Raw genomic sequence first — 26,053 nt, 5'->3', positions numbered from 1 at the left:
TGAGCTCCGGCAAACAAAACCAAAACCGTATTTATTTTGATAATTTCTGCTTAGACTTTATTAAACTAATACATGTATGTTTCGTGGTAACTTATGTACTTATTGATGTAACTGAGTTTCGATAATTTAGAAGTTAATTGCGAATTTTTACCTGGTTAGCCAGTTCTTGCTAGTTGGCCCTAGCATTGCGTTGTGTTTTCGTTGGTGTGACTCTGGGTTTTTTGTCTGTTAATCTATTAATTACTACAGGGAAATTTACATCGTGTTTTATAGTGAGTGAGAAATACCTCTGTGTTAATATTTCGGGAAACTATTTTTCGGATTGTGTGATTTCCATACATGTATATTATATAGGCGTCACTTGGTTTACCATAACTTGGTGTTAACTGCAGATCTGATTAGTGATTCTGAAATTGCCCAGCACGTGTCACACTGTCTTCTGATTACTGGTTGCATTAACAACATGTCACATTATATGTAAGTCACAATATTTTGTCTGTCAGGTATAGAAATAATAATAATTTTTGGATAAATTCAGTTAAACTAATCGATAGTTAGCTGTGATAAGCTGCCCTACACACAAACGCTCTGACCCCAGAGGTAAGCTGACATGTACCCAAACACAATGATCACAGAGTTAAGCTGTCATCTACTCAAATGCCCTAATTCCAGAGGTAAAGCTCCAATCCAACCAACTGCATCCAACCAAGCGCCTTGACCCCAGAGTTAAGATGACATAAACCCAAACACCCTGATAATAGAGGTAAGCTTTCATCCACTCAGACGCCTTGATCCCAGAGGTAAGCTGCCGTCCACCAAGCGCCCTGGCCCTAGAGGTAAGCTCCCAAACACGCAACCGGCCCAACCACAGAGGTAAGCTGCTGTTCATCCAAGCACCCTGATCAGACAGGCAAGCCGCTGTCCGCCCAAACACCCTGATCCCAGATGTAGGCTGCCATCCACTTAAACACATTGTTCCCAGTAATCAGCCATTCACCCAACCATGCTGATCCCAGAGGCAAGCTGCAGTCTACCCAAACACGCAGGCCCCTGAGGTAAGCTCACATCCACCAAAATGCCCTAACCCCAGTGGCAAGCTGCTGTCCATCCAAAAATGCAGGCCCCTCATGTAAGCTCACATCCACCCAAATGTTCCAACCCCAGAGGCAAGCTGCTTTCAACTCAATCCCCTGACCCCAGAGGTAAGCTCGCTTCCACCCAAACACCCTGATCACAGAAGTAAGCTGACATTCACCCAAACCCCCAGGCCCCAGAAGGAAGCTGCCATCTACTTAAACGACCTACCCCCAGAGGTAAGTTGACATCCATCCAACTGCCTTGATCCTAGGCGAAAGCTGCCCCGGTACGTCTAGGTGGTGACACTCCATCCTACAGGGTTGACATGATGCATTTTCCTGAAGCACACAGAGGACACGTCGGGTTTTAGGTAAGTGTGTTTTGTTTTTCTGTGCGTGTGTTTTATTTGGTATGGATTTTATTTATTGACATGTAAAGATTTTACTGAGCACTGTTTTGGTTGATCACTGTTAGCACTTATTCATCAATGTTAACTTTATTAATATTTATTAACATTTTGATCTGTTGTGCTGTTTATTGTGCGATTAACCTATTTTATTCCCAAGGTTACTGATTTTATGTGTTTTGGGAAGGTGTATGATGCCGTTTTAGCCCAACTCTTGTGCAGAGCTTGGAAGTCTGCGGATGTGTTCCTTTTTAACCCTCTGGAGTCTAGGGGTAGGAAACACACTTTCACTAACTGGGGCATGCTCACACATTTCATTCAATATCAAAAACTTAATTCCTGGCAAATAAATTATTTCTTATATATTTGGTTTGGCAACAAACTCATCTTAATCTTAGTGTACTTTGTAAATATGTTAGATTTATGTGAAGTTTGTAATTTGATATTCAAAGTATAGACATTGCAAAATGCAGTTTGGAACACTTGCAGAAACATTATAAAACTACATTGTAAGCAATGCTGGCAGTTTGTTTTGATCCCAGATATCTGATCACCAAAGTCTTGGCTACATGAAGATGACTAACTGGTGTAGTTGCAATATTTATTTGGATAAATAAACAAGAAAAACCTAACTCATGTAACTATTTCTGGCTCCTTTCATTGAATATGTAGCAACTTTCATGTGAATGAATGAGCCATTGTCACCTGGCCACTTCCCTCCCCCTTTTATGGCGCTGATGGGGACGTATCTGGATCGCGTTTCACCGTTGCGTTGTTCATCAAATTACCATGCGAATGCAATCAGAATACGCGCTAATGCAGCTATTTAGAATGTGAATAGCGATCTTCGGGTGAGAGCGGTACTACACACCCCCAATGCAGATAAAACAAAGTAAGGTGACATGGTTTACTTTTTTGCCAATTTAACCTAATTTTAAAAAGTTTAATACTTCCAACAATGGACATTTTGAAAAGAATGCAGATTACAGATTTAGTCAGCATTTTTTTCATGTTTCTATAATAAGATTTCAGCGAGTTATGAACTGAAATACACAAGAAAGATCGTGGCATTGCCAACGATGCTGTCGACTCCAGAGGGTTAGAGGTCTTAACTTTTTAATAGCATGCATATAAGGTGACATTTTAATTGTTTTATTGACCATATAATTGTAATTAGGTTTAAATGGTGTATAATTGTATTTGCTGGTCTTATTGCCCTTTTCCTGTTTTATTGGTAATAGTTCTGCAGGTAGTTCTGTTTGTTTAATATTATCTTTGAAAGTCTTATTGTACTGTGTTGGCATGATTTGCATAGTGTGGGAATGTTTCAGCTTTATAGATTGTGATTATGTGTTAATGTAAGTAGTACAAGCATAATATTTATTATTCATGTATTTGAGCTGATTTACATTGTGTTTTGGTATGAAAAGGTTATTTTGATACGTCCCCCATGGAGGGGACCACATATTAAACAGATTTTTGGAACAGGGAGCCGGAAGTGGGGCTTGCCCCGTCTGCTCCAGGCATTGACCCGGTATTGCAGTGCTTCCAGGAACGCTGCACCTCTACTGCCCCCTGTTGTTGAAAGGCAGAACTGACTGACTGACTGACTGAGTGGGTGACTAATAGACTGAGTGCCTCTGGATGGCCAGCTAATTAGCCGCATGTGCTGTGAGGGAAGGGCCCTATCCGTGCGTGGCCCTCGTTTCCTGCCGGTTTTCTTTTTTTTTTATTTTTATTTTTTAAAGTAAGGTGACACGCTGTTTGTGCGGTGGGCAGCTGTGCTGAGGTAAAGCATGACATCATCTTTGCCTTTTGGAATTTTCCCTCATGTTTATTTAAATGATTGCTGTTTCTTGAGAGGACAGGAGGACAGGGAGGAGTCGGGGCCCCGACACTGGCGGCTGCGACACCCCTGGGCATTCTACTCTGAGCGGGGGGGGCACGGAGACCCAGCTAACGGCGACCCGGTAAGCGGCAGCCCCATATCGACTCGGGTCTCTCTTCATCCCGTATAAATCTTTCGCTTTTTACTAAAGATTTCCGTGGGGTATAGTCATAGTTGTTTGGGTTAATTCTGACTAGCACAAAAGTTTACAAGCCCTATTTTGGCAAGAGCTAATCATAAGAGCTAATCATAAGAGCTAATCATAAGAGCTAATCCTAATCATTTTCATCCTTGCCGTTTAAATCACTCATGAATAGATGTGTTTGTGAGAAATTGGTTTGTTTTAAGCATTTTAAATTTAAATAAATACTGCAATACTCATTGCAGAAATACATCTTTTCCAATATTGTGCAGCCTAATAATGAAGTACTTACTACTACGAGATATCTAACAACATACGATGCAACATTCAACAGGGGGTAGTGAAGTGATATGTGGCAGAGCAAAGTGCCAATTCGATGTGGGGCCGTGATTAGTATGTGGAGAATGCTGCAGCAGTATTACAAAATCAGCAAATCTTTTAAAAATAATAGTGATATAAATATATTATTTATTCATAAGTATATAGAATCAGTACACAAAGTATAAGTATATAAATATAAGCATATAAAGCATGTAAGTACATAAAGTATAAGTATATAAAGTTTAAGTATATAAAGTATATAAGTATAAAAATCAAGTATAAAAATGATATGAGTATAAAAAGTTTAAGGGCTCAGAGGACCGCTTCTCCTACTCATCAGAGTGGTTCTGGTGCCTGAACTTCTTTTTCAGAGCCTCTGATAAGATGGAGGTAATGTCGTCTGAGGCCATGGGCGTCCCCTGTGTCAGTCCCCTCCTTGGCACTGGCGTCCCACCTGGCGACCTCAGCACCGGGCGCAGTTTAACACGGGGCAGCTCCGCCAGGACATCCACCATGTTGGGGCCATTGGTGGTTCCTGCGCCACTTCCCTGACGATGACTCTGCTTGGGGCCCTGGATACTAGCAGGTGGAGGAGGAGGGGGCGGGAAACAGCTTGGAGCTGAAGTGGGGACTACAAAAGGAGTCCCAGTGGTCTGCGAACTGCTCCGTGATATATGTGGATCAGTCAGGGCACCAGCAAGCACGGAGATCTCAGACCTTAAACGGCCCACCTCGTCTTCGAGGGCAGCAATCTTTTTCCAAACTGCCGCCCACTCGGACCCTGCCTCTGCTGCAACAGCAGCATGCTGGAGATCCCCGTGTCCACTGGGGAGGTGGATGCCACTCCCGACCTTTGCAGGGGCGTTGCCATTTATAGCAACCCCCGTTGCAACAGTCGAGGATGGTGCAGTGGGCTTGCGCACACGAAAGCTGGAACGCTTAAAGCATCCCAGACAGGTGTGTAGAAAACCACGCAAGTGACTGAAAGGAGCCATTGCAGACATTATTTACAGCAATGGAACACAAACAGTAAATGAAGATCACCCAAATCAAGACCGAGAGAAATAAAAATTACAGCTTCTGCTTCCAGATATACGTAGCAACAACCAATGAGCACGCAGAACCATTCGAGGTCAACTTAGCCGACCGTTTCACGTTCTAAAGTTTACAGGATACAGTGGTACCTCAGAACTCGAATTTAAATTTTTTATTTTTTTTTCTCTCCCAAAATGGCGGCGCGTGCACACGCTGCAGCTTAAATTTAAATAAATACTGCAATACTCATTGCAGAAATAGATCTTTTCCAATATTGTGCAGCCTAATAATGAAGTACTTACTACTACGAGATATCTAACAACATACGATGCAACATTCAACAGGGGGTAGTGAAGTGATTCGTGGCTGATCAAAGTGCCAATTCGATGTGGGGCAGTGATTAGCATGTGGAGAATGCTGCAGCAGTATTACAAAATCAGCAACTCTTTTAAAAATAATAGTGATATAAATATATTATTTATTAATAAGTATATAGAATCAGTACACAAAGTATAAGTATATAAAGTTTAAGTATATAAAGTATATAAGTATAAAAATCTTAAGTATAAAAATGATATAAGTATAAAAATGTTATAAGTATAAAAATGTTATAAGTATAAAAAATTTAAGTAAAAAAAGTTTAAGTAAAAAAGGTTTAAAGGCCTCAGAGGACTGCTGCTCCTACTCATCAGAGTGGTTCTGATGCTTGAACTTTTTCTTCAGAGCCTCTGCTAAAATGGCAGCAAAGTCCTCTGAGGGCATGGGCGTCCCCTGCGTCAGTCCCCTCCTGGTCACTGGCGTCCCACCTGGCGACCTCAGCACTGGGCGCAGTTTAATGTGCGGCAGCTCCGCCAGAACATCCACCATGTTGGGGCCATTGGTGGGTCCTGTGCCACTTCCCTGAGGATGACTCCTCTTCTGCTTCGGGCCCTGGATATTAGCAGGCGGAGGAGGAGGAGGAGGGGGCGGGAAACAGCTTGGAGCTGAAGTGGGGACTACAAAAGGAGTCCCAGTGGTCTGCGAACTGCTCCGGGATATATGTGGATCAGTCAGGGCACCAGCAAGCACGGAGATCTCAGACCTTAAACGGCCCACCTCGTCTTCGAGGGCAGCAATCTTTTTCCAAACTGCCGCCCACTCGGACCCTGCCTCTGCTGCAACAGCAGCATGCTGGAGATCCCCGTGTCCACTGGGGAGGTGGATGCCACTCCCGACCTTTGCAGGGGCGTTGCCATTTATAGCAACCCCCGTTGCAACAGTCGAGGATGGTGCAGTGGGCTTGCGCACACGAAAGCTGGAACGCTTAAAGCATCCCAGACAGGTGTGTAGAAAACCACGCAAGTGACTGAAAGGAGCCATTGCAGACATTATTTAAAGCAATGGAACACAAACAGTAAATGAAGATCACCCAAATCAAGACCGAGAGAAATAAAAATTACAGCTTCTGCTTCCAGATATACGTAGCAACAACCAATGAGCACGCAGAACCATTCGAGGTCAACTTAGCCGACCGTTTCACGTTCTAAAGTTTACAGGATACAGTGGTACCTCAGAACTCGAATTTAAATTTTTTATTTTTTTTTCTCTCCCAAAATGGCGGCGCGTGCACACGCTGCGGCTTAAATTTAAATAAATACTGCAATACTCATTGCAGAAATAGATCTTTTCCAATATTGTGCAGCCTAATAATGAAGTACTTACTACTACGAGATATCTAACAACATACGATGCAACATTCAACAGGGGGTAGTGAAGTGATTCGTGGCTGATCAAAGTGCCAATTCGATGTGGGGCAGTGATTAGCATGTGGAGAATGCTGCAGCAGTATTACAAAATCAGCAACTCTTTTAAAAATAATAGTGATATAAATATATTATTTATTAATAAGTATATAGAATCAGTACACAAAGTATAAGTATATAAAGTTTAAGTATATAAAGTATATAAGTATAAAAATCTTAAGTATAAAAATGATATAAGTATAAAAATGTTATAAGTATAAAAAATTTAAGTAAAAAAAGTTTAAGTAAAAAAGGTTTAAAGGCCTCAGAGGACTGCTGCTCCTACTCATCAGAGTGGTTCTGATGCTTGAACTTTTTCTTCAGAGCCTCTGCTAAAATGGCAGCAAAGTCCTCTGAGGGCATGGGCGTCCCCTGCGTCAGTCCCCTCCTGGTCACTGGCGTCCCACCTGGCGACCTCAGCACTGGGCGCAGTTTAATGTGCGGCAGCTCCGCCAGAACATCCACCATGTTGGGGCCATTGGTGGGTCCTGTGCCACTTCCCTGAGGATGACTCCTCTTCTGCTTCGGGCCCTGGATATTAGCAGGCGGAGGAGGAGGGGGCGGGAAACAGCTTGGAGCTGAAGTGGGGACTACAAAAGGAGTCCCAGTGGTCTCCGAACTGCTCCGGGATATATGTGGATCAGTCAGGGCACCAGCAAGCACGGAGATCTCAGACCTTAAACGGCCCACCTCGTCTTCGAGGGCAGCAATCTTTTTCCAAACTGCCGCCCACTCGGACCCTGCCTCTGCTGCAACAGCAGCATGCTGGAGATCCCCGTGTCCACTGGGGAGGTGGATGCCACTCCCGACCTTTGCAGGGGCGTTGCCATTTATAGCAACCCCCGTTGCAACAGTCGAGGATGGTGCAGTGGGCTTGCGCACACGAAAGCTGGAACGCTTAAAGCATCCCAGACAGGTGTGTAGAAAACCACGCAAGTGACTGAAAGGAGCCATTGCAGAAATTATTTAAAGCAATGGAACACAAACAGTAAATGAAGATCACCCAAATCAAGACCGAGAGAAATAAAAATTACAGCTTCTGCTTCCAGATGTACGTAGCAACAACCAATGAGCACGCAGAACCATTCGAGGTCAACTTAGCCGACCGTTTCACGTTCTAAAATTTACAGGATACAGTGGTACCTCAGAACTCGAATTTAAATTATTATTTTTTTTTTCTCTCCCAAAATGGTGGCGCGTGCACACGCTGCGGCTTAAATTTAAATAAATACTGCAATACTCATTGCAGAAATAGATCTTTTCCAATATTGTGCAGCCTAATAATGAAGTACTTACTACTACGAGATATCTATCAACATACGATGCAACATTCAACAGGGGGTAGTGAAGTGATTCGTGGCTGATCAAAGTGCCAATTCGATGTGGGGCAGTGATTAGCATGTGGAGAATGCTGCAGCAGTATTACAAAATCAGCAACTCTTTTAAAAATAATAGTGATATAAATATATTATTTATTAATAAGTATATAGAATCAGTACACAAAGTATAAGTATATAAAGTTTAAGTATATAAAGTATATAAGTATAAAAATCTTAAGTATAAAAATGATATAAGTATAAAAATGTTATAAGTATAAAAATGTTATAAGTATAAAAAGTTTAAGTAAAAAAGGTTTAAAGGCCTCAGAGGACTGCTGCTCCTACTCATCAGAGTGGTTCTGATGCTTGAACTTTTTCTTCAGAGCCTCTGCTAAAATGGCAGCAAAGTCCTCTGAGGGCATGGGCGTCCCCTGCGTCAGTCCCCTCCTGGTCACTGGCGTCCCACCTGGCGACTCAGCACTGGGCGCAGTTTAATGTGCGGCAGCTCCGCCAGAACATCCACCATGTTGGGGCCATTGGTGGGTCCTGTGCCACTTCCCTGAGGATGACTCCTCTTCTGCTTCGGGCCCTGGATATTAGCAGGCGGAGGAGGAGGAGGAGGGGGCGGGAAACAGCTTGGAGCTGAAGTGGGGACTACAAAAGGAGTCCCAGTGGTCTGCGAACTGCTCCGGGATATATGTGGATCAGTCAGGGCACCAGCAAGCACGGAGATCTCAGACCTTAAACGGCCCACCTCGTCTTCGAGGGCAGCAATCTTTTTCCAAACTGCCGCCCACTCGGACCCTGCCTCTGCTGCAACAGCAGCATGCTGGAGATCCCCGTGTCCACTGGGGAGGTGGATGCCACTCCCGACCTTTGCAGGGGCGTTGCCATTTATAGCAACCCCCGTTGCAACAGTCGAGGATGGTGCAGTGGGCTTGCGCACACGAAAGCTGGAACGCTTAAAGCATCCCAGACAGGTGTGTAGAAAACCACGCAAGTGACTGAAAGGAGCCATTGCAGACATTATTTAAAGCAATGGAACACAAACAGTAAATGAAGATCACCCAAATCAAGACCGAGAGAAATAAAAATTACAGCTTCTGCTTCCAGATATACGTAGCAACAACCAATGAGCACGCAGAACCATTCGAGGTCAACTTAGCCGACCGTTTCACGTTCTAAAGTTTACAGGATACAGTGGTACCTCAGAACTCGAATTTAAATTTTTTATTTTTTTTTCTCTCCCAAAATGGCGGCACGTGCGCACGCTGCGGCTTAAATTTAAATAAATACTGCAATACTCATTGCAGAAATAGATCTTTTCCAATATTGTGCAGCCTAATAATGAAGTACTTACTACTACGAGATATCTAACAACATACGATGCAACATTCAACAGGGGGTAGTGAAGTGATTCGTGGCTGATCAAAGTGCCAATTCGATGTGGGGCAGTGATTAGCATGTGGAGAATGCTGCAGCAGTATTACAAAATCAGCAACTCTTTTAAAAATAATAGTGATATAAATATATTATTTATTAATAAGTATATAGAATCAGTAAACAAAGTATAAGTATATAAAGTTTAAGTATATAAAGTATATAAGTATAAAAATCTTAAGTATAAAAATGATATAAGTATAAAAATGTTATAAGTATAAAAATGTTATAAGTATAAAAAATTTAAGTAAAAAAAGTTTAAGTAAAAAAGGTTTAAAGGCCTCAGAGGACTGCTGCTCCTACTCATCAGAGTGGTTCTGATGCTTGAACTTTTTCTTCAGAGCCTCTGCTAAAATGGCAGCAAAGTCCTCTGAGGGCATGGGCGTCCCCTGCGTCAGTCCCCTCCTGGTCACTGGCGTCCCACCTGGCGACCTCAGCACTGGGCGCAGTTTAATGTGCGGCAGCTCCGCCAGAACATCCACCATGTTGGGGCCATTGGTGGGTCCTGTGCCACTTCCCTGAGGATGACTCCTCTTCTGCTTCGGGCCCTGGATATTAGCAGGCGGAGGAGGAGGAGGAGGGGGCGGGAAACAGCTTGGAGCTGAAGTGGGGACTACAAAAGGAGTCCCAGTGGTCTGCGAACTGCTCCGGGATATATGTGGATCAGTCAGGGCACCAGCAAGCACGGAGATCTCAGACCTTAAACGGCCCACCTCGTCTTCGAGGGCAGCAATCTTTTTCCAAACTGCCGCCCACTCGGACCCTGCCTCTGCTGCAACAGCAGCATGCTGGAGATCCCCGTGTCCACTGGGGAGGTGGATGCCACTCCCGACCTTTGCAGGGGTGTTGCCATTTATAGCAACCCCCGTTGCAACAGTCGAGGATGGTGCAGTGGGCTTGCGCACACGAAAGCTGGAACGCTTAAAGCATCCCAGACAGGTGTGTAGAAAACCACGCAAGTGACTGAAAGGAGCCATTGCAGACATTATTTAAAGCAATGGAACACAAACAGTAAATGAAGATCACCCAAATCAAGACCGAGAGAAATAAAAATTACAGCTTCTGCTTCCAGATATACGTAGCAACAACCAATGAGCACGCAGAACCATTCGAGGTCAACTTAGCCGACCGTTTCACGTTCTAAAGTTTACAGGATACAGTGGTACCTCAGAACTCGAATTTAAATTTTTTATTTTTTTTTCTCTCCCAAAATGGCGGCGCGTGCACACGCTGCGGCTTAAATTTAAATAAATACTGCAATACTCATTGCAGAAATAGATCTTTTCCAATATTGTGCAGCCTAATAATGAAGTACTTACTACTACGAGATATCTAACAACATACGATGCAACATTCAACAGGGGGTAGTGAAGTGATTCGTGGCTGATCAAAGTGCCAATTCGATGTGGGGCAGTGATTAGCATGTGGAGAATGCTGCAGCAGTATTACAAAATCAGCAACTCTTTTAAAAATAATAGTGATATAAATATATTATTTATTAATAAGTATATAGAATCAGTACACAAAGTATAAGTATATAAAGTTTAAGTATATAAAGTATATAAGTATAAAAATCTTAAGTATAAAAATGATATAAGTATAAAAATGTTATAAGTATAAAAATGTTATAAGTATAAAAAATTTAAGTAAAAAAAGTTTAAGTAAAAAAGGTTTAAAGGCCTCAGAGGACTGCTGCTCCTACTCATCAGAGTGGTTCTGATGCTTGAACTTTTTCTTCAGAGCCTCTGCTAAAATGGCAGCAAAGTCCTCTGAGGGCATGGGCGTCCCCTGCGTCAGTCCCCTCCTGGTCACTGGCGTCCCACCTGGCGACCTCAGCACTGGGCGCAGTTTAATGTGCGGCAGCTCCGCCAGAACATCCACCATGTTGGGGCCATTGGTGGGTCCTGTGCCACTTCCCTGAGGATGACTCCTCTTCTGCTTCGGGCCCTGGATATTAGCAGGCGGAGGAGGAGGAGGAGGGGGCGGGAAACAGCTTGGAGCTGAAGTGGGGACTACAAAAGGAGTCCCAGTGGTCTGCGAACTGCTCCGGGATATATGTGGATCAGTCAGGGCACCAGCAAGCACGGAGATCTCAGACCTTAAACGGCCCACCTCGTCTTCGAGGGCAGCAATCTTTTTCCAAACTGCCGCCCACTCGGACCCTGCCTCTGCTGCAACAGCAGCATGCTGGAGATCCCCGTGTCCACTGGGGAGGTGGATGCCACTCCCGACCTTTGCAGGGGCGTTGCCATTTATAGCAACCCCCGTTGCAACAGTCGAGGATGGTGCAGTGGGCTTGCGCACACGAAAGCTGGAACGCTTAAAGCATCCCAGACAGGTGTGTAGAAAACCACGCAAGTGACTGAAAGGAGCCATTGCAGACATTATTTAAAGCAATGGAACACAAACAGTAAATGAAGATCACCCAAATCAAGACCGAGAGAAATAAAAATTACAGCTTCTGCTTCCAGATATACGTAGCAACAACCAATGAGCACGCAGAACCATTCGAGGTCAACTTAGCCGACCGTTTCACGTTCTAAAATTTACAGGATACAGTGGTACCTCAGAACTCGAATTTAAATTTTTTATTTTTTTTTCTCTCCCAAAATGGCGGCGCGTGCACACGCTGCGGCTTAAATTTAAATAAATACTGCAATACTCATTGCAGAAATAGATCTTTTCCAATATTGTGCAGCCTAATAATGAAGTACTTACTACTACGAGATATCTAACAACATACGATGCAACATTCAACAGGGGGTAGTGAAGTGATTCGTGGCTGATCAAAGTGCCAATTCGATGTGGGGCAGTGATTAGCATGTGGAGAATGCTGCAGCAGTATTACAAAATCAGCAACTCTTTTAAAAATAATAGTGATATAAATATATTATTTATTAATAAGTATATAGAATCAGTAAACAAAGTATAAGTATATAAAGTTTAAGTATATAAAGTATATAAGTATACAAATCTTAAGTATAAAAATGATATAAGTATAAAAATGTTATAAGTATAAAAATGTTATAAGTATAAAAAATTTAAGTAAAAAAAGTTTAAGTAAAAAAGGTTTAAAGGCCTCAGAGGACTGCTGCTCCTACTCATCAGAGTGGTTCTGATGCTTGAACTTTTTCTTCAGAGCCTCTGCTAAAATGGCAGCAAAGTCCTCTGAGGGCATGGGCGTCCCCTGCGTCAGTCCCCTCCTGGTCACTGGCGTCCCACCTGGCGACCTCAGCACTGGGCGCAGTTTAATGTGCGGCAGCTCCGCCAGAACATCCACCATGTTGGGGCCATTGGTGGGTCCTGTGCCACTTCCCTGAGGATGACTCCTCTTCTGCTTCGGGCCCTGGATATTAGCAGGCGGAGGAGGAGGAGGAGGGGGCGGGAAACAGCTTGGAGCTGAAGTGGGGACTACAAAAGGAGTCCCAGTGGTCTGCGAACTGCTCCGGGATATATGTGGATCAGTCAGGGCACCAGCAAGCACGGAGATCTCAGACCTTAAACGGCCCACCTCGTCTTCGAGGGCAGCAATCTTTTTCCAAACTGCCGCCCACTCGGACCCTGCCTCTGCTGCAACAGCAGCATGCTGGAGATCCCCGTGTCCACTGGGGAGGTGGATGCCACTCCCGACCTTTGCAGGGGTGTTGCCATTTATAGCAACCCCCGTTGCAACAGTCGAGGATGGTGCAGTGGGCTTGCGCACACGAAAGCTGGAACGCTTAAAGCATCCCAGACAGGTGTGTAGAAAACCACGCAAGTGACTGAAAGGAGCCATTGCAGACATTATTTAAAGCAATGGAACACAAACAGTAAATGAAGATCACCCAAATCAAGACCGAGAGAAATAAAAATTACAGCTTCTGCTTCCAGATATACGTAGCAACAACCAATGAGCACGCAGAACCATTCGAGGTCAACTTAGCCGACCGTTTCACGTTCTAAAGTTTACAGGATACAGTGGTACCTCAGAACTCGAATTTAAATTTTTTATTTTTTTTTCTCTCCCAAAATGGCGGCACGTGCACACGCTGCGGCTTAAATTTAAATAAATACTGCAATACTCATTGCAGAAATAGATCTTTTCCAATATTGTGCAGCCTAATAATGAAGTACTTACTACTACGAGATATCTAACAACATACGATGCAACATTCAACAGGGGGTAGTGAAGTGATTCGTGGCTGATCAAAGTGCCAATTCGATGTGGGGCAGTGATTAGCATGTGGAGAATGCTGCAGCAGTATTACAAAATCAGCAACTCTTTTAAAAATAATAGTGATATAAATATATTATTTATTAATAAGTATATAGAATCAGTAAACAAAGTATAAGTATATAAAGTTTAAGTATATAAAGTATATAAGTATAAAAATCTTAAGTATAAAAATGATATAAGTATAAAAATGTTATAAGTATAAAAAATTTAAGTAAAAAAAGTTTAAGTAAAAAAGGTTTAAAGGCCTCAGAGGACTGCTGCTCCTACTCATCAGAGTGGTTCTGATGCTTGAACTTTTTCTTCAGAGCCTCTGCTAAAATGGCAGCAAAGTCCTCTGAGGGCATGGGCGTCCCCTGCGTCAGTCCCCTCCTGGTCACTGGCGTCCCACCTGGCGACCTCAGCACTGGGCGCAGTTTAATGTGCGGCAGCTCCGCCAGAACATCCACCATGTTGGGGCCATTGGTGGGTCCTGTGCCACTTCCCTGAGGATGACTCCTCTTCTGCTTCGGGCCCTGGATATTAGCAGGCGGAGGAGGAGGGGGCGGGAAACAGCTTGGAGCTGAAGTGGGGACTACAAAAGGAGTCCCAGTGGTCTCCGAACTGCTCCGGGATATATGTGGATCAGTCAGGGCACCAGCAAGCACGGAGATCTCAGACCTTAAACGGCCCACCTCGTCTTCGAGGGCAGCAATCTTTTTCCAAACTGCCGCCCACTCGGACCCTGCCTCTGCTGCAACAGCAGCATGCTGGAGATCCCCGTGTCCACTGGGGAGGTGGATGCCACTCCCGACCTTTGCAGGGGCGTTGCCATTTATAGCAACCCCCGTTGCAACAGTCGAGGATGGTGCAGTGGGCTTGCGCACACGAAAGCTGGAACGCTTAAAGCATCCCAGACAGGTGTGTAGAAAACCACGCAAGTGACTGAAAGGAGCCATTGCAGAAATTATTTAAAGCAATGGAACACAAACAGTAAATGAAGATCACCCAAATCAAGACCGAGAGAAATAAAAATTACAGCTTCTGCTTCCAGATGTACGTAGCAACAACCAATGAGCACGCAGAACCATTCGAGGTCAACTTAGCCGACCGTTTCACGTTCTAAAATTTACAGGATACAGTGGTACCTCAGAACTCGAATTTAAATTATTATTTTTTTTTTCTCTCCCAAAATGGTGGCGCGTGCACACGCTGCGGCTTAAATTTAAATAAATACTGCAATACTCATTGCAGAAATAGATCTTTTCCAATATTGTGCAGCCTAATAATGAAGTACTTACTACTACGAGATATCTATCAACATACGATGCAACATTCAACAGGGGGTAGTGAAGTGATTCGTGGCTGATCAAAGTGCCAATTCGATGTGGGGCAGTGATTAGCATGTGGAGAATGCTGCAGCAGTATTACAAAATCAGCAACTCTTTTAAAAATAATAGTGATATAAATATATTATTTATTAATAAGTATATAGAATCAGTACACAAAGTATAAGTATATAAAGTTTAAGTATATAAAGTATATAAGTATAAAAATCTTAAGTATAAAAATGATATAAGTATAAAAATGTTATAAGTATAAAAATGTTATAAGTATAAAAAGTTTAAGTAAAAAAGGTTTAAAGGCCTCAGAGGACTGCTGCTCCTACTCATCAGAGTGGTTCTGATGCTTGAACTTTTTCTTCAGAGCCTCTGCTAAAATGGCAGCAAAGTCCTCTGAGGGCATGGGCGTCCCCTGCGTCAGTCCCCTCCTGGTCACTGGCGTCCCACCTGGCGACTCAGCACTGGGCGCAGTTTAATGTGCGGCAGCTCCGCCAGAACATCCACCATGTTGGGGCCATTGGTGGGTCCTGTGCCACTTCCCTGAGGATGACTCCTCTTCTGCTTCGGGCCCTGGATATTAGCAGGCGGAGGAGGAGGAGGAGGGGGCGGGAAACAGCTTGGAGCTGAAGTGGGGACTACAAAAGGAGTCCCAGTGGTCTGCGAACTGCTCCGGGATATATGTGGATCAGTCAGGGCACCAGCAAGCACGGAGATCTCAGACCTTAAACGGCCCACCTCGTCTTCGAGGGCAGCAATCTTTTTCCAAACTGCCGCCCACTCGGACCCTGCCTCTGCTGCAACAGCAGCATGCTGGAGATCCCCGTGTCCACTGGGGAGGTGGATGCCACTCCCGACCTTTGCAGGGGCGTTGCCATTTATAGCAACCCCCGTTGCAACAGTCGAGGATGGTGCAGTGGGCTTGCGCACACGAAAGCTGGAACGCTTAAAGCATCCCAGACAGGTGTGTAGAAAACCACGCAAGTGACTGAAAGGAGCCATTGCAGACATTATTTAAAGCAATGGAACACAAACAGTAAATGAAGATCACCCAAATCAAGACCGAGAGAAATAAAAATTACAGCTTCTGCTTCCAGATATACGTAGCAACAACCAATGAGCACGCAGAACCATTCGAGGTCAACTTAGCCGACCGTTTCACGTTCTAAAGTTTACAGGATACAGTGGTACCTCAGAACTCGAATTTAAATTTTTTATTTTTTTTTCTCTCCCAAAATGGCGGCACGTGCGCACGCTGCGGCTTAAATTTAAATAAATACTGCAATACTCATTGCAGAAATAGATCTTTTCCAATATTGTGCAGCCTAATAATGAAGTACTTACTACTACGAGATATCTAACAACATACGATGCAACATTCAACAGGGGGTAGTGAAGTGATTCGTGGCTGATCAAAGTGCCAATTCGATGTGGGGCAGTGATTAGCATGTGGAGAATGCTGCAGCAGTATTACAAAATCAGCAACTCTTTTAAAAATAATAGTGATATAAATATATTATTTATTAATAAGTATATAGAATCAGTAAACAAAGTATAAGTATATAAAGTTTAAGTATATAAAGTATATAAGTATAAAAATCTTAAGTATAAAAATGATATAAGTATAAAAATGTTATAAGTATAAAAATGTTATAAGTATAAAAAATTTAAGTAAAAAAAGTTTAAGTAAAAAAGGTTTAAAGGCCTCAGAGGACTGCTGCTCCTACTCATCAGAGTGGTTCTGATGCTTGAACTTTTTCTTCAGAGCCTCTGCTAAAATGGCAGCAAAGTCCTCTGAGGGCATGGGCGTCCCCTGCGTCAGTCCCCTCCTGGTCACTGGCGTCCCACCTGGCGACCTCAGCACTGGGCGCAGTTTAATGTGCGGCAGCTCCGCCAGAACATCCACCATGTTGGGGCCATTGGTGGGTCCTGTGCCACTTCCCTGAGGATGACTCCTCTTCTGCTTCGGGCCCTGGATATTAGCAGGCGGAGGAGGAGGAGGAGGGGGCGGGAAACAGCTTGGAGCTGAAGTGGGGACTACAAAAGGAGTCCCAGTGGTCTGCGAACTGCTCCGGGATATATGTGGATCAGTCAGGGCACCAGCAAGCACGGAGATCTCAGACCTTAAACGGCCCACCTCGTCTTCGAGGGCAGCAATCTTTTTCCAAACTGCCGCCCACTCGGACCCTGCCTCTGCTGCAACAGCAGCATGCTGGAGATCCCCGTGTCCACTGGGGAGGTGGATGCCACTCCCGACCTTTGCAGGGGTGTTGCCATTTATAGCAACCCCCGTTGCAACAGTCGAGGATGGTGCAGTGGGCTTGCGCACACGAAAGCTGGAACGCTTAAAGCATCCCAGACAGGTGTGTAGAAAACCACGCAAGTGACTGAAAGGAGCCATTGCAGACATTATTTAAAGCAATGGAACACAAACAGTAAATGAAGATCACCCAAATCAAGACCGAGAGAAATAAAAATTACAGCTTCTGCTTCCAGATATACGTAGCAACAACCAATGAGCACGCAGAACCATTCGAGGTCAACTTAGCCGACCGTTTCACGTTCTAAAGTTTACAGGATACAGTGGTACCTCAGAACTCGAATTTAAATTTTTTATTTTTTTTTCTCTCCCAAAATGGCGGCACGTGCACACGCTGCGGCTTAAATTTAAATAAATACTGCAATACTCATTGCAGAAATAGATCTTTTCCAATATTGTGCAGCCTAATAATGAAGTACTTACTACTACGAGATATCTAACAACATACGATGCAACATTCAACAGGGGGTAGTGAAGTGATTCGTGGCTGATCAAAGTGCCAATTCGATGTGGGGCAGTGATTAGCATGTGGAGAATGCTGCAGCAGTATTACAAAATCAGCAACTCTTTTAAAAATAATAGTGATATAAATATATTATTTATTAATAAGTATATAGAATCAGTAAACAAAGTATAAGTATATAAAGTTTAAGTATATAAAGTATATAAGTATAAAAATCTTAAGTATAAAAATGATATAAGTATAAAAATGCTATAAGTATAAAAAATTTAAGTAAAAAAAGTTTAAGTAAAAAAGGTTTAAAGGCCTCAGAGGACTGCTGCTCCTACTCATCAGAGTGGTTCTGATGCTTGAACTTTTTCTTCAGAGCCTCTGCTAAAATGGCAGCAAAGTCCTCTGAGGGCATGGGCGTCCCCTGCGTCAGTCCCCTCCTGGTCACTGGCGTCCCACCTGGCGACCTCAGCACTGGGCGCAGTTTAATGTGCGGCAGCTCCGCCAGAACATCCACCATGTTGGGGCCATTGGTGGGTCCTGTGCCACTTCCCTGAGGATGACTCCTCTTCTGCTTCGGGCCCTGGATATTAGCAGGCGGAGGAGGAGGAGGAGGGGGCGGGAAACAGCTTGGAGCTGAAGTGGGGACTACAAAAGGAGTCCCAGTGGTCTGCGAACTGCTCCGGGATATATGTGGATCAGTCAGGGCACCAGCAAGCACGGAGATCTCAGACCTTAAACGGCCCACCTCGTCTTCGAGGGCAGCAATCTTTTTCCAAACTGCCGCCCACTCGGACCCTGCCTCTGCTGCAACAGCAGCATGCTGGAGATCCCCGTGTCCACTGGGGAGGTGGATGCCACTCCCGACCTTTGCAGGGGCGTTGCCATTTATAGCAACCCCCGTTGCAACAGTCGAGGATGGTGCAGTGGGCTTGCGCACACGAAAGCTGGAACGCTTAAAGCATCCCAGACAGGTGTGTAGAAAACCACGCAAGTGACTGAAAGGAGCCATTGCAGACATTATTTAAAGCAATGGAACACAAACAGTAAATGAAGATCACCCAAATCAAGACCGAGAGAAATAAAAATTACAGCTTCTGCTTCCAGATATACGTAGCAACAACCAATGAGCACGCAGAACCATTCGAGGTCAACTTAGCCGACCGTTTCACGTTCTAAAGTTTACAGGATACAGTGGTACCTCAGAACTCGAATTTAAATTTTTTATTTTTTTTTCTCTCCCAAAATGGCGGCACGTGCACACGCTGCGGCTTAAATTTAAATAAATACTGCAATACTCATTGCAGAAATAGATCTTTTCCAATATTGTGCAGCCTAATAATGAAGTACTTACTACTACGAGATATCTAACAACATACGATGCAACATTCAACAGGGGGTAGTGAAGTGATTCGTGGCTGATCAAAGTGCCAATTCGATGTGGGGCAGTGATTAGCATGTGGAGAATGCTGCAGCAGTATTACAAAATCAGCAACTCTTTTAAAAATAATAGTGATATAAATATATTATTTATTAATAAGTATATAGAATCAGTAAACAAAGTATAAGTATATAAAGTTTAAGTATATAAAGTATATAAGTATAAAAATCTTAAGTATAAAAATGATATAAGTATAAAAATGTTATAAGTATAAAAATGTTATAAGTATAAAAAATTTAAGTAAAAAAAGTTTAAGTAAAAAAGGTTTAAAGGCCTCAGAGGACTGCTGCTCCTACTCATCAGAGTGGTTCTGATGCTTGAACTTTTTCTTCAGAGCCTCTGCTAAAATGGCAGCAAAGTCCTCTGAGGGCATGGGCGTCCCCTGCGTCAGTCCCCTCCTGGTCACTGGCGTCCCACCTGGCAACCTCAGCACTGGGCGCAGTTTAATGTGCGGCAGCTCCGCCAGAACATCCACCATGTTGGGGCCATTGGTGGGTCCTGTGCCACTTCCCTGAGGATGACTCCTCTTCTGCTTCGGGCCCTGGATATTAGCAGGCGGAGGAGGAGGAGGAGGGGGCGGGAAACAGCTTGGAGCTGAAGTGGGGACTACAAAAGGAGTCCCAGTGGTCTGCGAACTGCTCCGGGATATATGTGGATCAGTCAGGGCACCAGCAAGCACGGAGATCTCAGACCTTAAACGGCCCACCTCGTCTTCGAGGGCAGCAATCTTTTTCCAAACTGCCGCCCACTCGGACCCTGCCTCTGCTGCAACAGCAGCATGCTGGAGATCCCCGTGTCCACTGGGGAGGTGGATGCCACTCCCGACCTTTGCAGGGGCGTTGCCATTTATAGCAACCCCCGTTGCAACAGTCGAGGATGGTGCAGTGGGCTTGCGCACACGAAAGCTGGAACGCTTAAAGCATCCCAGACAGGTGTGTAGAAAACCACGCAAGTGACTGAAAGGAGCCATTGCAGACATTATTTAAAGCAATGGAACACAAACAGTAAATGAAGATCACCCAAATCAAGACCGAGAGAAATAAAAATTACAGCTTCTGCTTCCAGATATACGTAGCAACAACCAATGAGCACGCAGAACCATTCGAGGTCAACTTAGCCGACCGTTTCACGTTCTAAAGTTTACAGGATACAGTGGTACCTCAGAACTCGAATTTAAATTTTTTATTTTTTTTTCTCTCCCAAAATGGCGGCGCGTGCACACGCTGCGGCTTAAATTTAAATAAATACTGCAATACTCATTGCAGAAATAGATCTTTTCCAATATTGTGCAGCCTAATAATGAAGTACTTACTACTACGAGATATCTATCAACATACAGTACGATGCAACATTCAACAGGGGGTAGTGAAGTGATTCGTGGCTGATCAAAGTGCCAATTCGATGTGGGGCAGTGATTAGCATGTGGAGAATGCTGCAGCAGTATTACAAAATCAGCAACTCTTTTAAAAATAATAGTGATATAAATATATTATTTATTAATAAGTATATAGAATCAGTACACAAAGTATAAGTATATAAAGTTTAAGTATATAAAGTATATAAGTATAAAAATCTTAAGTATAAAAATGTTATAAGTATAAAAATGTTATAAGTATAAAAATGTTATAAGTATAAAAAGTTTAAGTAAAAAAGGTTTAAAGGCCTCAGAGGACTGCTGCTCCTACTCATCAGAGTGGTTCTGATGCTTGAACTTTTTCTTCAGAGCCTCTGCTAAAATGGCAGCAAAGTCCTCTGAGGGCATGGGCGTCCCCTGCGTCAGTCCCCTCCTGGTCACTGGCGTCCCACCTGGCGACCTCAGCACTGGGCGCAGTTTAATGTGCGGCAGCTCCGCCAGAACATCCACCATGTTGGGGCCATTGGTGGGTCCTGTGCCACTTCCCTGAGGATGACTCCTCTTCTGCTTCGGGCCCTGGATATTAGCAGGCGGAGGAGGAGGAGGAGGGGGCGGGAAACAGCTTGGAGCTGAAGTGGGGACTACAAAAGGAGTCCCAGTGGTCTGCGAACTGCTCCGGGATATATGTGGATCAGTCAGGGCACCAGCAAGCACGGAGATCTCAGACCTTAAACGGCCCACCTCGTCTTCGAGGGCAGCAATCTTTTTCCAAACTGCCGCCCACTCGGACCCTGCCTCTGCTGCAACAGCGGCTTCTCTCTCTCCCGACTAAACAGTGTTTTCGTGTTTTTCGTCCTGGAAGTTGCAGTGTTTTTGTACGTCTTTGTCGCGTTTATCTGTTCTTAAGCCCGTATATAGGCGAACATTTTTGCTCAACATCGGCAGAAACAAACTTTTTAAGTTAGACTCTGTGGATGCCGAAGAGCTGAATGATCTGGGTCTGCTCCGCAGGCCTACTCAATCACCGACCCCCACTCCTGCACCTCGCCCAAAATGGAGGTGCCTCAAGCGGCGTGAGAGGAAGCAGAAGAGGGGTAAGAGCGGAGGTATCCGAGCTAGGCTGGTGGCTTGCCCACACAAACCCGCTATCCCCTCCATCGGTCTGGCCAACGTACGCTCATTGGATAAGAAACTGGCCGACATCCGACTACTATGTTCATCTCAGAGGAATGTAAAGGACTGTTGTGTTTTTGTGTTCTTGGAAACATGGCTCAACGCCTGGTGCTGCGATGCTGTTGCGGTCTGCAAATACTGTTCACCAGTGTTGGAGTTTATGGTTATTAAGTGCCGGCCGTTCTATCTACCGAGGGAATATACAGCTATACTGTTGTTTGCTGGGTATATCCCTCCCACCTCCAATGGCAGCAACAGGAGGGAGGCACTGAATGAACTGTACCAGCATGTATCAGTGAGCAGCAGACAGCCCACCCAGATGCTTTTATCATCTTGGCTGGGGATTTCAATCATGCAGACTTAAAGAGTGTGTTTCCCAAAATACAGCAACACATAGACTTTCCTACACGGGGAAATAACACACTGGACCTTGTTTACACCACCCAAAGAGGAGCTTACAAGGCTTTCCCCCTCCCCCAGCTCGGTGCCTCAAACCACATTACTGTCATGCTAATGCCTGCTTACAGACCGCTCATTAAAGTCACCAAACCGGTTCGGAAGCAGATACAAGTGTGGCCGGAAGGGTCTTCAGAGGCTTTACAGGACTGCTTTAACACCACAGACTGGAGTATGTTTAAGCAGGCTGCCACATACGACAACACCACTGACCTCCAGGAGTACTCACAGACTGTTACAGCCTACATTAACAAATGCACTGAGGATGTAACAGTTACCAAAACCATCACTGTCCGTGCCAACCAAAAGCCATGGATGACAGGGGAGGTCTACAGGCTGCTGAAAGCTCGGAACGTTGCCTTCAGAGCTGGAGATGAGGCAAACCTGAAGACAGCTAGGGCCAACCTGTCCCGTGGCATCAGGGAGGCTAAGAGACAGTACTCCAGAGGAATATCCCATCGCTTCAAAGACAGCAGAGACACATGGAGCCTATGGCCATCACAGATTACAAGCCCCCACCACAGACCTGTGATAGCACCATCTCCCTGCTGAATAGCACCAGTGCACAGAAGACCCCTCCCTCTCCTGGTGACCAGGTGATGACTGTCCCCAGACAGTGTGAGGAGATCCCTCAGCAGGGTCAACGTACGCAAAGCTCCGGGTCCTGACAACATTCCTGGTCGCGTACTGAGAGACTGTGCAGTGGAACTCACTGATGTCTTTACAGACATCTTTAACATCTCACTCAACCAGGCTATCGTCCCCATTTGTTTCAAAACCACCACCATTATTCCAGTCCCAAAAAAGTCATCTCCCTCCTGCTTTAACGACTACCGCCCTGTTGCACTTACTCCCATCTTAATGAAGTGCTTTGAACGACTAGTCGTGCAGCACATTAAGTCTGTCCTGCCCCCCTCCTTGGACCCCTTCCAGTTTGCGTATCGGCCCAACCACTCGACGATGACGCCATCCTCACTGCACTCCATTCAGCACTCACATATCTGGATAAAAAAGACTCATATGTCCGAATGCTGTTCATAGACTTCAGTTCAGCATTTAACACTATAATCCCCCAACAGCTCACTCAAAAACTGGTCCAGCTGGGGCTCAACACCTCACTGTGAAACCGGTTGCTGGATTTCCTTACCGGAAGACCACAAGCAGTACGGGTCGGCAGTAACATCCAGCACCATCATTCTTAACATGGGGGCCCCTCAGGGATGTGTGTTGAGCCCCCTCCTCTTTACTCTGCTGACCTACGACTGCACACTGTTGATAGATATCTCTGCACAGCTCCACGGAAGAGCCAAGGCCCCACGTTCCCACGACAGCCGCGTCCCCACCCCAGCAGGAGGAGGAGGGAGGTCCCAGGCGCAGCCCCCGCAGCCAAAAGGGCACGAGAACCAGAGGCAACCCCGCGAGGGTGACGGCCGCTCCTGCACGGGCCAGGACCCCAAGCGGCCGGGAGACGGCCGGCCCCCGGCAGAGAGCCCCACCCGCGCCAGAGAGGCCCGAGCCCCCCCCAGGCCACCACCCGGGGAGGAGGGCCAGCAACCATGCCAAGGAGGCAGCCGCGCCCAGGAAGGAGCAGCTAGCCCCGGACCCAGGCCCACACAGACACACCTCTCAGCCATACACATAGACCATACACCCACTCACACAACATACACAGACACATACACAGAGACAAAAAGACATAAGCCCATCCACTCCGGACCAACCTCCACCATGCGGGGGAACGGACGCCACCCCCAGCGCCAACCGCAACCCCAGGGTGCCGCCAGCCGGACGACTACCCGAGTGCCCCCCCACCATCGCGGGCAGGGAGCAGGGGTGTAGGAAGACCCGCCCACTCTCCTCCCCCACGCACCTGTGTGAGAGGTGGAGTGTTGGATGCATGTGTTGGTGCATGTGAGTGTATGTGATGTAAGGGATGAGTATGACTGTTGAGAAACTTAAGATGGATTTAAAATTGACGGGGGAAGCGAGGAGGAGCGCTGCTTGCAAACAGCTCTCCTCCCCATCACCCCCCCAAGACCCTCAATGTATATGGTGTGAGTAAAATTGAGGGGCGGGCAGCAGTGAAGAGGTGAGTGAGGCCACCTCAGCGGCCCCACCTACCAACCTCTGAGTAGTGCCCCCACCCCCCAAGGCCCTGTGTGTATACTGATATGTGATGACTAAAGTGCAATTAAAACAAGGGGAGGCAGAGGGCCGCGCCGCACAGCGAGTAAGGCCATGTGAATGGCCCCATCAGTGCGTGCGCGGCACATTCCCACCCCGAGATCCTACATGTGTGCGTGGCATGTTGTGTGAGTGAAGGAGGAGAGGGGCTGGGATTCATAATAGCAGGGGGGAGATTACTACCCCCCGGCAGAAGAGAGCCAGCTGGCTCAGTAGGCACCCCAGCCCCCCACCGCTACATGGGAAGGAGCGGACCCGAGGCCCCCGGCGACAACATCCCGGAGCAGTGCCGACGCCAAGAGCTAGCCCCCCCCACCCCGAAGGGCAGCCCGTACTCAGTCACCCACTCATTCGACGACAAATAGTGGCAGACCAGCCCGGGCTCGAGACATGCCACCCCCCACACAGCACAGGCTGGACCTCCTGACACGGACTGACCCACCCCCCCCCCCGGCAGTGCCCCGGAGGGAGCACAGGCCACCCCCGCGCAGGAAGGCACCCACCGAGGAAACGGCCAGGCCCCGGGCACCAGACCCCCCACCCAAGCCCGCACCGAAGAGGCCAACCACCCATCCCAGGGCCAGCCCCCGTCACCACCGGTACCCCAGACCCCACGCCCCATGACTGCCAGGCAGCACCCGCCCAAGCCCCCCCCCACACCACCAGCCAGGGCAGACACCCAGACATCACAGGATGGCAGCCACAGCCCCCCCAGCTCCAAGAAGCCACTAGCCGCCCATATCTAATACACTTGCATCACCTAAAATGCACAATGTAGGTGAGGTTGGGATATAGCAATTAAACCAAATTCATAGATCTTCACATATCCTTTGCCAGAACTTCTGCACCGGTGTGCAGGACCATATGGCATGCATGTAGTTCTCCACAAAGTTACCTGAGCAGTGGGTGCATAGGTTTGAGTGTATAAGGCCCATTTGGAACATCCTTTGTCCTGTATAATGAGCTCTATGCAGAGTTTTGTATGGTATAAGCTGTAAGTTGGGGTTTTTAGTCATTTTGAAGGTGTTTAAACATATTTCTTTCCAAAAGTTTTGATCTGGATCGATGGATAGATCTTGCTCCCATTTTGAGGTTGGGAGGGAAATTGAGTCATCCATTTTTGACAATAACTTATACATTTTTTGCAATAATTTGGGGCTAGAAAGATTTAAAAATTCTAGCACCCATGGAGGTATTTCTAAGTTAAACTGATTAAGATTGAACCTTGCCTGAATTGCTGGTACTCAAGAAATTTACTGTTGCTAATTCCGTATTTTGAGACTAGTTCGTCGAATGAAATCAATTTCCCGTTTTGCATAACATGTTCAAGATTTCTAATCCCTTTATCATGCCATAAGGGAAAGCTCAATTTTATCTTTTTTCGGCAAATATCTGGATTGTTCCAAATGGGTGTTAATTTGCAGGGGATAAGTGGAGACCTAGTTATTTAAAAAAAATTCCCACCAGGCTGTTAATGAGGTGTTAATACTAAGGCTCTTAAAACACTTATAAAAGGCAGATCAGACAATTTTACTTCTCCGCAGATTGCTTGTTCTAAGTCCAGCCATGGACTATCTACCGGGCTTGATTTGATCCAATTTGTTATATACTGCAGTCTGTTGGCTAAGAAGTAGTGATAGAAACTTGGTACAGTAGTTCTAGACCACCATTACCTTTGGCTTTTTGCAGAGTATTCTAGCTAATTCGTGATGGTTTGTTCTTCAATAAAAATG

At 45.6% G+C, this 26,053-nt stretch overlaps 1 long non-coding RNA gene and 2 pseudogenes across 1 annotated transcript; all 3 read left to right on the top strand.

Moving 5' to 3' along the window:
• LOC140582412 (uncharacterized) lies at nucleotides 1-6,779 on the top strand. The gene is made up of 3 exons (XR_011985380.1): nucleotides 1-1,447; nucleotides 3,352-3,453; nucleotides 4,206-6,779. It is a non-coding gene; the product is annotated as an uncharacterized lncRNA (long non-coding RNA).
• Nucleotides 2,923-3,051, top strand: LOC140582576 (U2 spliceosomal RNA; annotated as a pseudogene).
• LOC140582598 (U5 spliceosomal RNA) lies at nucleotides 3,473-3,603 on the top strand (annotated as a pseudogene).
• Nucleotides 6,780-26,053: the final 19,274 nt, after the last annotated feature.

Source organism: Paramormyrops kingsleyae, chromosome 24 (genome assembly GCF_048594095.1).
Source record: "Paramormyrops kingsleyae isolate MSU_618 chromosome 24, PKINGS_0.4, whole genome shotgun sequence".
NCBI classification, from domain to species: domain Eukaryota; kingdom Metazoa; phylum Chordata; class Actinopteri; order Osteoglossiformes; family Mormyridae; genus Paramormyrops; species Paramormyrops kingsleyae.
The sequence above is the reverse complement of the archived record's forward strand: the minus strand, read 5'-3'. Positions and strand labels throughout refer to the sequence as shown.